Raw genomic sequence first — 14,864 nt, 5'->3', positions numbered from 1 at the left:
TTATAGATGGAGGTTGGAGAAGCACCCTGGTTCGACAAACCTTGTTAACGAAATCTCAATGTAGCAAGTATATATCTTGTTCTAGGTTGACCATGAGATAAGGGTGATAAAGGAGTTGAGTACTTTCCGTAAACTCGCCGGACATGCGATGATGGCGGCAGACCACCAAGGAAAGAGACCTTCTGTGGCAGTCGGTACAGTTATCGGAATTCGACACCAAGAAAGGATCTCATGCCAAATGATCCGAGAGAAGGAGCGTTGGGCCAGAAGGTGGTCCATCGTCTCTTTTGCTTGGAAGCAGAGCTTGCAGACGGGCCCATCCTCGCCTCGCCGTGCCACAATCAAGGATGACGCCAAGCTTTTGGATCGCGCAGGTGTGAAAGGACTAGATCATGTTATCCATGTAACCTGAACACACTTTGTTGAGGCTGAGTAACCTCCATCATGTTCATCTTGCGCTCCTTGAGCCGTCAGCATGTGTACGCTCCTTTGAGTTGCTTGGTTATTTGTAGATTCTGCATGGTAACATCTTCTAGAAGTCACACGCTTGTAGAAGAATTAATTATGACACTAACTGCATAACCGATTCTGCGCGGTATCTAGTCCAATGTTTTAAATAGCGGGCTATGGCATATAGCGGCAACCCTTAAAAACTGCTATAGCTGGGCTATAGCGAGGCTATAGCGGCAAATTGTACATGAAATCATTTAGCGACAACATGCTTAAGCAGCTATACTGGAGCTATAGCGGGGCTATAGCCGGCTATTTGAAACTATGATCTAGTCACGGGAGCGTAAAGTAGGACAACAAATCATGGGCCAGCAAGCATACACACATGGAGACAAAATTGTGGCTTCAATCAAGCAGAGCTGCCCTTAGTTTGTCCCCATGCTCCATCGGTCTCAGGCACAGATTGGTACAGCAAGCATGTGTGGACGGGATGGACGCGTCAGATCATTGATATGTCTAGATCAAGGCAGCATGCACATGCTGCATGTAGATCAACAACACCGCACGCGCGCCTACGCCAGCGAACTAATACGGACATGGTTGTTGTTTTCTAGAGAAAATATAGGGTGGTTTTGAGATAGAGAGGGAGCATGTCAACAACCCTGCACGCGCCTGCGCCAGCTAACTAATACTCCCTCCGTTTCATAATGTAAGACGTTTTTTTGACGTATCAAAAAACGTCTTGTATTATGGGACGGAGGGAGTACTCTATAAGGCCGTCCCTAATTTGTCCTCACCTACATCGGCTTCATGAAGCAAAGCGTCGCTATAGCAACCATGTGTTGACTGCACGGATGTGTGATGTCGGCTTCATGAAGTACGGCGGGTTGGCTCATCATATTCTAGAGCTTGCCTTCCGCGAGTTAAATAAATGGCCCTACTTCCTTTTGTTTAGCGGGTGTGATGATCCTACATCCAGTGCAATTTATGGTGATTTAAAAGATGTTATACTACTACCTTCGTCCTGATTTATTGGCCATCTTGGTATTTTGTGTCAAAATTTGTCCAAAAGTTTAATTGATAAAATATTAATGCATGTCATAAAGAATTATTATAAATCGTTGGATTCATACTTGCAACATAGTTTCCGATGGTACTATATTTTATGACATGCATTAACATTTGTTAATTAAATTAATAGTCAAAATTTGACAAAAAATATTAAGGGGACAAATAAACTAGGACGGGGGTTGTAGTTTACACATGGGGTACTCTGTAACTATAGCGGCTTAGGCTCGAAATTGTTAGCCTTGACTACTGTCTGAGTTATTTGCTGAACATCCATTCGCATGAAGTTTTTTCATGCGCTTTACGCCAATATGACATAAACGGTAGTGTCACAAGTATGTTGTACTATCATTATCAACTTTATATTTTTTGGCATCAATATTATGAATATGTGTATCATTATAATAATATAAGTATATGGGCCGTGAGCATGTGTACGCTCCTTTGAGTTGCTTGGTTATTTGTAGATTCTGCACAGTAACATCTTCTAGAAGTCACACGCTTGTAGAAAAATTAATCATGACACTAAATGCATAATAAATTCTGCACAGTATCTAGTCACGGGCGCGTAAAGTAGGACAACAAATCATGGGCCAGCAAGCATACAAACATGGAGACAAAATTGTGGATTCAATCAAGCAGAGCTGTCCTTAGTTTGTCCCCATGCTCCATCGATCTCAGGCACAGATTGGTACAGCAAGCATGTGTGCACGGGATGGACGCGTCAGATCATTGATATGTGTAGATCAAGCCAGCATGCACATGTTCCATGTAGATCAACAACACGGCACGCGCGCCTACGCCAGCGAACTAATACGGACATGGTTGTTTTTTTTCTAGAGAAAATATAAGGTGGTTTTGAGATAGAGAGGGAGCATGTCAACAACCCTGCACGCGCGCCTGCACCAGCTAACAAATATAAGGCTATCCCTAGCTAATTCGTCCTCACATACGGCGACCTCCATCGGCTTCATGAAGCAAAGCATCGCTATAGCAATCATGTGTTGACTGCACGGATGGGTGATACTGGCTGATAGCGGCAGGAAGAGACGATGGTCCTACATCCTTTTGTTTAGCGGGTGTGATGATCCTACATCCAGTACAATTTATAGTGATCTAAATGATGTTATACTACTACCTTTGTCGTGGTTTATTGGCCATCTTCGTATTTTATGTTAAAATTTGTCTAAAAATTTAATTGATAAAATGTTAATGCATGTCATAAAGAATTGTTATATATTGTCAGATTCATACTTAAACATAGTTTCAATGATACAATTTTTTATGACATGCATTTAACATTTGTTAATTAAATTAATGATCAAAATTTGACAGAAAATACTAAGGGGACAAATAAACTAGGACGGGGATAGTAGTTTACACATGGGGTACTCTGTAACTACAGCGGCTTAGGCTTGAAATTGTTAGTCTTAACTACTGTCTTAGTTATTTGCCGAACGTCCATCCGCATGAAGTTTTTTCATGTGTTTTACGCCAATATAACCTAAACAGTAGTGCCACAAGTATGTTGCACTATCATTATCAACTTTGCATTTTTGGCATCAATATTATGAAGTGTATCACTACAATTGAGATTCAATAAACCATTTACATTTGGTGTATGAGCATAAAATGTTTCATTCATGTAAACAGAACACCAATTATTCTCTGACTTAAATGAATAATCGTATTGTAATAAACATGACTCAATCATATTTATGTTCAACGCAAACATCAAATAACATTTATTTAAGTTTCCACACTAATCCAGAAGGTAGAGGCAGTGTGCGATCGATGGTGATCTTATCAACCTTGGGATCACTTCCAACACACATCGTTACCTCGCCCTTAACTAGTCTTTGTTCATTCTGCAACTCTTGTTTCGAGTTACTAATCTTAGCAACTGAACCAGTATCAATTACCCAGGGGCTACTATGAATATCAGTAAGGTACATATCAATAACATGTATATCATATATACTTTTGTTCACTTTGCCATCCTTCTTATCCGCAAGTATTTAGGGTAGCTCCTCTTCTAGTGATCATTTCCTTTGTAGTAGAAGCACTCAGTTTCAGGATTAGGTCCAAATTTGGGCTTCTTCACGGGAGTGGCAACTTGCTTGTCATTCTTCTTGAAGTTCCCTTTCTTTCCCTTTGCCTTTTTTCTTGAAACTAGTGGTCTTGTTAACCATCATGACTTGATGCTTTTCTTGATTTCTACCTTCGTCGATTTCAGTATCCTGAAGAGCTTGGGAATCGTTTTCGTCATCCCTTGCATATTATAGTTTCATCATGAAGTTCTAGTAGCTTGGTGATAGTGACTAGAGAACTCTGTCAATCACTATCTTATCTGGAAGATTAAATCCCACTTGATTCAAGTGATTGTAGTACCCAGTCATTCTGAGCACATGCTCACTGGCTGAGCAATTCTCCTTCATCTTGTAGGCAAAATATTTGTCAGAGGTCTCATACCTCTTAGCATGGGCATGAGTCTGAAATACCAATTTCAAATCATGAAACATATCATATGCTCTATGGCGTTCAAAACATTTTTCTGTGCAGCAATGAGGATAATCCTCAGGTCACAGACCCAGTCCGCGTCATTTCTACTATCATCTTTCAACCCGTTTTTCTCTAGGAACATGTCAAAAAAATCAGTGAGCTATATCGCGAGCTATTGATCTACAATATAGATTTGCAAAACTATAAGACTAATTTCATGATAAATTAAGTTCAATTAATCAAATTACTTAAGAACTCCCACTTAAATAGACATCCCTCAAGTCATATAAGTGATACGTGATCCAAATCAACCAACCCATGTCCGATCATCACGCATCACGTGGTGTCTCAACACGACGAACTGTAGCAACGGTGCATACTCAGGGACATCACTTTTACCTTGAAATTTAGTGAAGGGATTATCTTATAATGCTACCATCGTACTAAGCAAAATAAGATGCATAAAAGATAAACATCACATGCAATCAAAATATGTGACATGATATGGCCATCATCATCTTGTGCTTTTGATCTCCATCTCCAAAGCACCATCATGATCTCCATAGTCACCGGATCGACAACTTGATCTCCATCATTGCGTCATGGTATTCTAGCAACTATCACTAACAAATAGTGATAAAGTTAAGCAATTACATGGCGTTTGCATTTCATATAATAAAGAGACAACCATAAGGCTCCTGCCGATTGCCAATAACTTTTACAAAACATGGTCATCTCATACAGTAACGTATATCACATCATGTCTTCACCAATATCACATCACAACATGCCCTGCAAAACAAGTTAGACGTCTTCTACTTTGTTGTTGCAAGTTTTACGTGGCTGCTACGGGCTTCTAGTAAGAACTGTTCTTACCTAACCATCAAACCATAACGGTGTTTCGTCAAGTTTGTTGTTTTAACCTTCTTCAAGGACTGTCTGCAGTCAAATTCGATTAAACAAAAGTAGGAGAAACAGACACTCGCCAGCCATCTTTATGCAAAACTTGTTACATGTCAGTCGGTGGAACCGGTCTCACGTGCGTGGACATGTAAGGTTGGTCCCAGCCGCTTCATCCCACAATATCGCCGAACCAAAATAAGACGTTGGTGGTAAGCAGTATGACTATCACACCCGTAACTCTTTGTGTTCTACTCGTGCATATCTTCTACGCATAGACCTGGCTCATGATGCCACTATTGGAAACGTTGCATGGAAAACAAAAAAAATTATACGCACGCGCAATGATCTATCCATGGAGATGCATAGAAACGAGGGGGAGAGTGTGTCTACGTACCCTCGTAGACTGTAAGTGGAAGCGTTTCTCAACGCGGTTGATGTAGTTGAACTTCTTCATGCTTCAACCGATCAAGTACCGAACGCACGGCACCTCGGTGTTCTGCACACGTTCAGCTCGGTGACGTCCCTCGCCTTCTTGATCTAGCAAGACGTCGAGGTAGTAGATGAGTTCCGTCAGCACGACGGCGTGGTGACAGTGATGGTGAAGTGATCCTCGCGGGGCTTCACCTAAGCACTATGAAAATATGACCGAGGGTGTAAACGATGAAGGGGGCGCCGCACACGGGTAGGCAATTGTCCGGTGTGTGCTAGGCGCCCCATCCCACATATATATAGGTGGGAGGGAGGGAGGAGCATCCAAAGGAGGCGCCCAAGTAGGAGGAATCATACTTGGGGTCCCTCCCAAGCTGCGGCACCTTCTTTCCTTATTGGGAGTGCAGGGAAAGGCAGGGGAGGGTGGTGCCATTCCCTTTCCTTTCTCCCATGAGAGGGAAAGGCGGGAGGGTTTTTTCCTTTCCTAGGGCTATCCAAAGAAGTGGAGGGGCGGACCAGCCCCCTAGTCGGCTGGTTTGTCCCGCCCTTTGGCCCATTAAGCCCATAACTTGCCGGGGGGGAGGGGGGACCCCTTCCGGTGACCCGATTGCTTCCCGGTATGTCCTAAAACACTTCCAGTATCCAAATACCATCGTCCTATATATCGATCTTTACCTCTCGACCATTTCGAGACTCCTCGTCACGTCCGTGATCTCATCCGAGACTCCGAACAACATTCGGTCACCAAATCATATAACTCATATAACACTATATCGTCAACGAACGTTAAGCGTGCGTACCCTACGGGTTCGAGAACTATGTAGACATAACCTAGACACCTCTCTGCTCAATAACCAATAGCGGAACCTGGATGCCCATATTGGCACCTACATATTCTAAGAAGATCTTTATCGGTCGAACTGTTATGACAACATACGTAATTCTCTTTGACCATCGGTATGTTACTTGCCCGAGATTCGATCGTCGGTTTCTTCATACCTAGTTCAATCTCATTACCGGCAAGTCTCTTTACACGTTTGGTAATACATCACCTCGTGACTAACTCCTTAGTCGTTTTCTTGCAAGCTTATGATGTGTATTACCAAGAGGGCCCAGGATACCTCTCCGATACACGGAGTGACAAATCCTAATCTCGATATATGCCAACTCAACAAACACCTTTGGAGATACATGTAGAGCATCTTTATAATCATCCAGTTACGTAGTGACGTTTGATAGCACACAAGACATTCCTCCGGTATCCGGGAGTTTCATAATCTCATAGTCGAAGGAATATGTATTTGACATGAAGAAATTAATAGCAATAAAACTGAACAATCATTATGCTAAGTTAACGGATGAGTCTTGTCTATCACATCATTCTCCTAATGATGTGATCCCATTATCAAATGACAACTCATGTCAATGGTTAGGAAACTTTAACCATGTTTGATCAACGAGCTAGTATAGTAGAGGCTCACTAGGGACACGGTGTTTGTTTTTGTATTCACACATGTATTAAGGTTTCCGATCAATACAATTCTAGCATGAATAATAAACCTTTATCATGAATAAGGAAATGTAAAATAACAACTTTATTATTTCCTCTAGGGCATATTTCCTTCTAGTCCATTAGGTAAACATGTGTATGGGTCTTCAAAATGTTAGGGGTCGTCCTTATAAGAGGGAGGAGTTGGCGAGGTGCGTCAGTTCCTAATGAGTGCTCCTCCAGGGTGCTCCCCCACCTGTCTGCCATCCGCCACTTCCGAATAGGGTTTCACAAACCCAAGGGTGCCTCCACCTCATTCGCCATTGTTCATAGTTGCTACCGCATCTTCATCCAGCCAACTTCAATCCCGTACATGTAGAAACCTTGGAGGCATTGCGGCTGTGGCGCTTGGATGAACCTATTGTTGAATCTCGTGAGGAGACGGTTATGCACTTCGCCAAATGCTCTTCCTCAAACGGGGCTATGTGTCTAGTTGTAAAGTAGAATATGTGATCTATTACTACACCATATTCCTAGGTATTTACGGTACAAAGTATAATTTTTTGCTACAGTACAAAGAAATGCGTGCAAGATATCACACACAATTGCATTTTTAACCTGTGTTCAATGATATTATAAATCACACAAACATTTTTTCCATGAACCATGCGCAATGCATCACACATAGTTGCGTTCTTAGAATAGTATGCAATGATATGCTATATCGCACATACATTTTTTGCAAAAACTATGTGCAATTTCAAAACTGTATGTGATATCGCCACATCACACAGAGTTATTGCCTAGCCTGTGCGATATGTATGTCTTAATAGCACTATCCTCCACTACTGTCCACGGTATCTTCTAGAAGACACGCGCACGTAGGAAATAATTATGGGTCGTTAATTGTATTCCACATATGGCTGGTCATAGTGGGGACACTAGTAGAAAACAGGGCATTTGTCCCGGTTCGTAAGGGCCTTTAGTCCCGGTTCTTGAACCGGGACTAATAGGTCGTTACTAATGCCCTTAACCTTTAGTCCCGGTTTTTACACCAACCGGGACAGATGGGCCTCCACGTGGCCGGTGCGGCGAGCCCGGGCAGGAGGCCCTTTGGTTCCGGTTGATAGCACCAAGCGGGACCAATAGGCATCCACGCGTCAGCATTTCAGGTGCTGGGGTTTTTGTTTTTTTAAGGGGGGGGGGGGGGTAGGGCGGTTTTGGGGGGTTAATTTAGGTGTTTCATATATTGTGTTAGCTAGCTAATTAATACAGAGAAGTGTCCTCTCTTATCTCCGTGCTTGGTCGACGGTACGTATTATACGTATAGAGAGGACTAGACACGCTAGCTAGTAAGCAAATGAAGGAAACAGAAGATCGTCATGAACATATGCATACAGAGAGAAGTGATATCGACCACCTCTCATTCTCTGAGAGATTGGTCGAATAACAAGTTCTTGTATGTCTATCCGACGCTGCTGCCTACATATATACAATATAATTATCTCTTACAATATAATCTCCTAATTCCAAATGAACGCAGGGTCCACATGGTATTCTCCGTCTTTGGCGATCACGTGGTCAAGAAAGAATGCCGCCAATTTCTTTTGAACTCCTCGCATACGATCTAGTGGTAGGAGTTCATTCCACATCCGAAATATCTAATTTGAAGAAGGGGGTCAATACATATATATGAGTAAATGAAACTGAACACAAATGATGGTAATAAAATAAAATTGTGAATATTATTATTTACGCACTTCATATTGCTTGTCGGAGTAGCCCCGCTCACAGGTCGTGTGGCGGATGGACTCGCAAATGTAGTATCCACAGTAATTATTCCCTTGTCCCTACCACAACCACTTTACAAGAAATAGAGGTCAATCAAACTGATAATAATATAGCAAGAATGCTAAATGGTATTGATGAAACTAGGGCTTGAATCACTATAGGAGATGCGTGGAACATGCTACTATCGTACTTACTTTCGGGTGTCTAAATTGTAGCTTCTTCGGCACTTCCGGAGTTTTTAAGGTGAATTTATTCCAAACTCTGTCAGACAAAGAAAACAATTACTTCATATCAGGAAATTAACAAATTGAAGTTGCTGATATGGTGCGCTAATGATCGATTTAACTTACTTCTCTAGAATTGCAGTCATGTCCATGTAATCCTTGGGATCTTTTCGTCTTGAGTCTAAGATGGTTACTAGTCCCTGCTCAAGCTTAATCTCTAGGAGAATATAGTGGAAGTTGTGCACGCATGCATAACTCATCAATTACATTACTATAACCTCGACTAATAAGGGAAACCGAATATGCACAAGATAGTAACACTCACTCGAATTCGTAAGGAAAGAGTATTATAGCTTTGTTTTGATTTAATACAAACGATTGTAGCAGCTTGGCCTCGGTATCTTTGGCCTGAAATTTAACCATATATGCATCTATGAGATTTGTGTTAATGAACCCAATATCACCGATTTGTCTTTTCTTCAATTCGGCGATCTTCAATCTACATAATATAGTGAGAATAATTAAAAATACATGCAATGAAAGAGCTGACCTATATATAGAGACTTAATGACAGAAGTAGTACTACTTACAGGCAGTAGCAAGTGATCATTAACTTATCGAGGGCCTTTAGATTGAAAAACTCGAAGAATTCCTCAAATGGAACATTCAACAGTTCAATTCCAATGAGGTCGTGCTCCTCTTTAACTCTGAGCGTCAAAATATTCCTCCCCTCAGACTCTCTGCAGGTTTTCATATACCAATCATGGAATCTTCGCATCATCGTTGTTAGAGATTTTTCATCTTTGACGAGAGGCTTCCCGTACACGTATTTGTGTTCGTCCACCTCCAAGAAATCAAAATGTGCATCGTCGGGCAGGTAATCTCCAAGATCGTTATAACCGGGCACCATCCCGCCCGGATGATTCGCGACGACGCTAGACACCTGGAGCGGGGGCAACGATTGGTTCGCTTGTTCGCCGAGCTGGGCAACTTTTTTCCCAGCTCGTCGTTCTGCTAACCTTTGACCACTGACAGTACTTCCCGACCGCTCCGCTTCGATAAATGACTTTGTAAGAATGCGCTCATAGTTGTCTTTCACCGGAGACTTTGGTGGTTTCGTCAGGGCAGCCAGAGTACGCTTCGCTTTTACCGGATCTATCTTCTCCTCCGGAGGTGGATTTTTCTTTGCTTTGACCCCTTCAAAGAAGTTGGTCACTTCGGCTTGCACGATCTTCGCGTTTTCCTCCTGGCTCCTCTCGTATGGTAACTTCTCTGGAGTCTTCAAAGAAGGACCGTATCTGTATTGCCTGCCTCTGGCTGTACTGCTAGACGCCGGAGCAGACGGAGCGGCTGCAGCTGTCTTTCCTTTCTTACGAGGCAGAGGAGAAGGACGACGCGCCGGAGCAGCCGGAGCGGCGGCGGGTCTCTTCCGCCCTTGTTGACGAGGCAGAGAAGGAGGAGGCAGTTGGCTGCTCGGGCGTGCCAGCGTAGGCGGAGAAGGAGACGGAGTGCCGCCACGCGCCGGAGAAGGAGGATGAGTGCCCTGATCACTCGCCGGAGGAGGCGGAGTGCCCTGACTCGCCGGAGGAGGAGGAGGAGGCGGAGGCGTCCAGTTCGGAAAGTTGATGAGCTATTTCCGCCATAGGCATGGAGTCTTCAAAGAAGAACCAAACTGAATCTCCCCTTCACCCTTAGGGTGCTCAAGCTGAAGGTCCTCAAATCCGTCCATTATTTAATGCACCATCACCCTAGCATATCCTTCTGGAATCGACTGGCCGTGGTAGGTTGAGCCTGGTTCATTAGGTATAACAGAGCCAACAGTCGCCTTGACTTTCAATGTCATCCATCGCATCACAAGGTGGCAATGTTGAGACTCCGTGATAGCATCCACGAGGTAGCTAGTAGGATCCGTGAAGACAGGCTCCAGCTGCCGAGTCTGCTCGGTGGAAGCCACGCTGCTTCTCCGCTGAGATGGCGGGGTAGCTTCAGGGGAAGCTTCGGCAGGTCGTTTGCTGCGATCTGCTTCTCAATCCTCTAGCCCTTGTACCCTTTCATGCAGCGCCTGCAGTTGGCTATGCTCCACTTTCTTCCTCCTCTCCTGGGTTTTGTAACCCCCTGCGTCCGGAAACCCAGCCTTCCACGGAAGGGAGCCTGGCCTGCCTCGTGTCCGTCCAGGGTGCTCAGGATTCCCGAGGGCCATTGTGAGCTCGTCGTTCTCTCTGTCTGGAACGAACGTCCCTTGCTGCACTTCCTCGATATACTCCTGAGGCCTCCTGACGGGTATTAGCAGTTGATCTTCCGTCCAAACACACTTCCCTGAAACAGGGTCCAAGGTTCCGCCAACCCCGAAGAACCAAGTACGGCAATGGTCTGGCCAGTTCAATGTCTCTTGTTCGACCCCTTTAGCAATCAGGTCATTCTCAGCCTTGTCCCACAAAGGTCAGGCTTTGAGGTAACCACCTGACCCCGTGCGATGGTGATGCTTCTTCTTCGCAGCATTAATCTTGTTTGTTGCTCACATCTTCTTACTCTTTTCCGATGTCTTGTGGGACACAAATGCGGGTCATTGATCTCTGATCTTCTCATACTTTCCGATGAATTCTGGTGTCTTTTCTTTGTCGACAAACGTTTTTAGCTCATTCTTCCACCTCCTGAATAGTTCTGTCATCTTCTTAAGAGCATGAGACTTGATCAATTGCTCTTTAACTGGCTTCTCCGGATCCTCCTCTTTGGTAGGGTGAAATTTGCCTTAAGCGTTGTCCAAAGATCTTCTTTCTGAAATTTGCCTTAGGCTTTAACCATTGCTGGATACTGATCGGGATCTTGTCCCTAACAAGAACCCCGCACCAAGCACAAAATACATCCCTTGTCCGGATGGGTTCAATCGGCTTGCCATCGCGCGCGATTGCTGTGATCTCAAACCTTTCATCCGAGCGCAACTTTTTCTTCGGGCCTCGTTTCTTTACCGCAGTTGAGCTCGATCCGGAGGGATAGAAAAATAAGAAATACGAGAGTTAATTAATATGTGTACATATGAAAACAATGAATGCATCAATTAACTAGTCAGCACGGGCTTAACTAATATATATATATACCTGGCAGGACTCGGTTCGGTCACCGGAGCCGTCATCACGGTCTCCTTCTTGTACCTCCATTGGGTCACCGGAGCCATCATGAACAAAGCCCTCTTCTTGTACCGGCATTAATGGGTCACCGGAGCCATCATAATTATAGCCTTCTTCACTACCCCGTACTTCCTGACCATCGGTGTCGTTGAGAAACGACGCAACAACATCACTTCCTTGTGCGATTATGTCCCCCAACATCGCTTCTGTTGTTTCGTCTCAGGGATGCTCCATAGTTTCTGCAAATATTTACAACATGGCAATTATTATTCAAACATGACAGCTGGATATATTAGTGGCAAACGTAGAACTAGCTAGCTAATATAATCACAATAAGGAATCATATTAGTGGCCTCGATACTGCTTCTCTAGGGTTTGGGGTGGCCTTGGCTACGCTTCAACGGTTTGGGGTGGCCTCGACAACGCTTCAAGGGTTTGGGGTGGCCTCGATGACAACGCTCTTTTAACTTGGTAAATTTGGGTGGCCTCGAGAGAGTTTGTCGGGTAGGGGCGCGACGGGAGGGGGTAGGAGACCAACATCGTTTTTTCTAGGGTTTGGGTGTCGTTAAGAGTTTTGGTTGAGCGAGAGGGCCAAGGGGGGTGCTCCCGTGGTATAAGTTATCACGGTCGAGAGGGGGTATATATATCGACCGCCCCTCATGTCGAAGTTATCCGGGAAGGGGTTATATCGACAACGACGCGACATACATACATGGGAAAATAATGTTATCTGGGAGGGGGTATATCGACCCCCCCCCTCATGTTGAAGTTATCGGGAGGGGGTATATCGACAACGACATACCCGATAAAAAATAAGAAGACAAAAGAAGAAATAAAAAGAGGAGAAGAAGAAAGGAATAGAAGAGAAGCAATCAAAGAAAAAGAAGAAGAAAAAAAAGGAGAAGAGGAAAGGAATAGAGGAGAAAGAAGAAGAAAATATAAATTTCTATTTTTTCTTCTTTCTCCTCTATTCCTTTCTTCTTCTCCTCTTCTTTTTCTTCTTTTTTCCTCTTCTTATTTATTTCTCCTCTTCTTCCTCTGCTCTTCTTCTTTCTTCCTCTTCTTTTATTTTCTTTTTTCCTATCCCGTGGTATAAAATCGGTCTATGCACGATAGAAAATTCTGAAAAAATTACATCTATGATCCCTCGACGTCCCCGCATCTCTCATGAACAAAAAAAAACTATGAATAAAACAACATCATGTTCTATGAACAGAAAAATATCATATATTTCATCCACATCCATGCATACATCATATATATATATATGTGATCATCTATGAAAAAAAACATCATATTCTATAAAAAATCATCATATATATATGAACAAAAACAATTATGATAACAAGCATATATATCATCATATATATGAAAAAACAAGCATATACCTATGAAAAAAATAAGCATATATATAAATGAAAAAAAATGCTGCGCCGGCCGGACCAATTAAGTGAGGAGGACGGCGACGGCGACGGCGAGGGCGACGGCGATGGTGGGGGCGGGGTAGGGGGCGACGGCGACGGAGACGATGGGGGCGGGCCGGGGTGGCGCACGTCGTGGCGGCGCGCGTCGGGGCAGGGGAGCGGGCGACGGCGAGGGCACGGGCAACGGCGAGGGCGCGGGCGAAGGCGACGGCGACGGCGGCGGCGGAGGCGGCGGGCGGCGTCGATGTCGTCGGCGTCGTCGGGACGGCAACTTCGAGATGAGAGTGGAAAATTCCTATGTGCGAACTTATATTGCGAGGCGTTTAGTCCCGGTTGGTGCCAAGAACCGGGACTAAAGGGTGCATTAGTCCCGGTTGGTGCCACCAACCGGGACCAAAGGCCTCTTTTCACCAGCCCAAAGGGCGGGAAGCAAAGGCCTTTGGTCCTGGTTGGTGGCACCAACTGGGACTAAAGGGTGGGCATTGGTCCCGGTTGGTGCCACGAACCGATACCAATGCACCCCCTTTAGTCCCGGTTGGTGCCACCAACCGGGACCAAAGACCCCTGTGCTTCCCGCGTCGCGGCCAAAGTTTAGTCCCACCTTGCTAGTTGAGAGGGGCGCGTAGTGGTTTATAAGCCCCACCGCCGCACCCCTCTCGAGCTCCTCTCCATTCCAGGCTTACGAGCCTAATTGTTACTGCTATGCCTGATGGGCCTTCTAGGCCTTCTGCGGGCCTGAATCCTGGCCCATGGATGGGTTTCTAGTCGTATTGAGGCCGTGGTGGCCCAGTTGGCGGCAATTTTTTTTATTTTTTCCCAGAATTTTGTTTTCTTGTTTGCTTTAATTATTTTTTTTGTTTCTACTTACAACAAAATAATTATTTATTTTATTTTATTTGGTTTATAATTACTTATTAATTTTATTTTATGATAATTCTTTTTGCTATTAAAGTTTCTAACAAAAAAGTTCTTTATGTAAATTCTTATTACTTTTAATGATTTTGAACAGAAAATACTTTGATAATTTTAGTTGCATCAGTTTCATATAATTTTAATTTCAATAATACTAGAGGTTTCTTATAATATTTTGAACAGAAAATACTTTGATAATTTTAGTTTCATAAATTTTATTTATGTTATTAAATTTTTTTTGTTTCTACTTATCTATTTTATTAAATTTTAAATTATTTTGTTTCAAATTACTTATTTATTTTATTTATTTTGTTTCTGACTTCATTTGTTATTTTTCATGCATTTACTGATTATTTTGAGCTATAAGACCATGAAATTGAAAAGCATTTGAAATGGACTCTAAAAAGGTTCCAAATTGGCATGGTATCATCATTTCACCCACATAGCATGTGCAAGAAAGTACAGAGGCTTACGGAAAAAACTGGATACACTTCGTGTACAAAATGAACAATCTCTTTCGAAGTATCATGGTTTCATACGGAAACTC

This window comes from Triticum aestivum, chromosome 1B, assembly GCF_018294505.1.
Source record: "Triticum aestivum cultivar Chinese Spring chromosome 1B, IWGSC CS RefSeq v2.1, whole genome shotgun sequence".
Classification (NCBI taxonomy): Eukaryota; Viridiplantae; Streptophyta; class Magnoliopsida; order Poales; family Poaceae; genus Triticum; species Triticum aestivum.
This window is presented reverse-complemented; position numbering follows the sequence as displayed.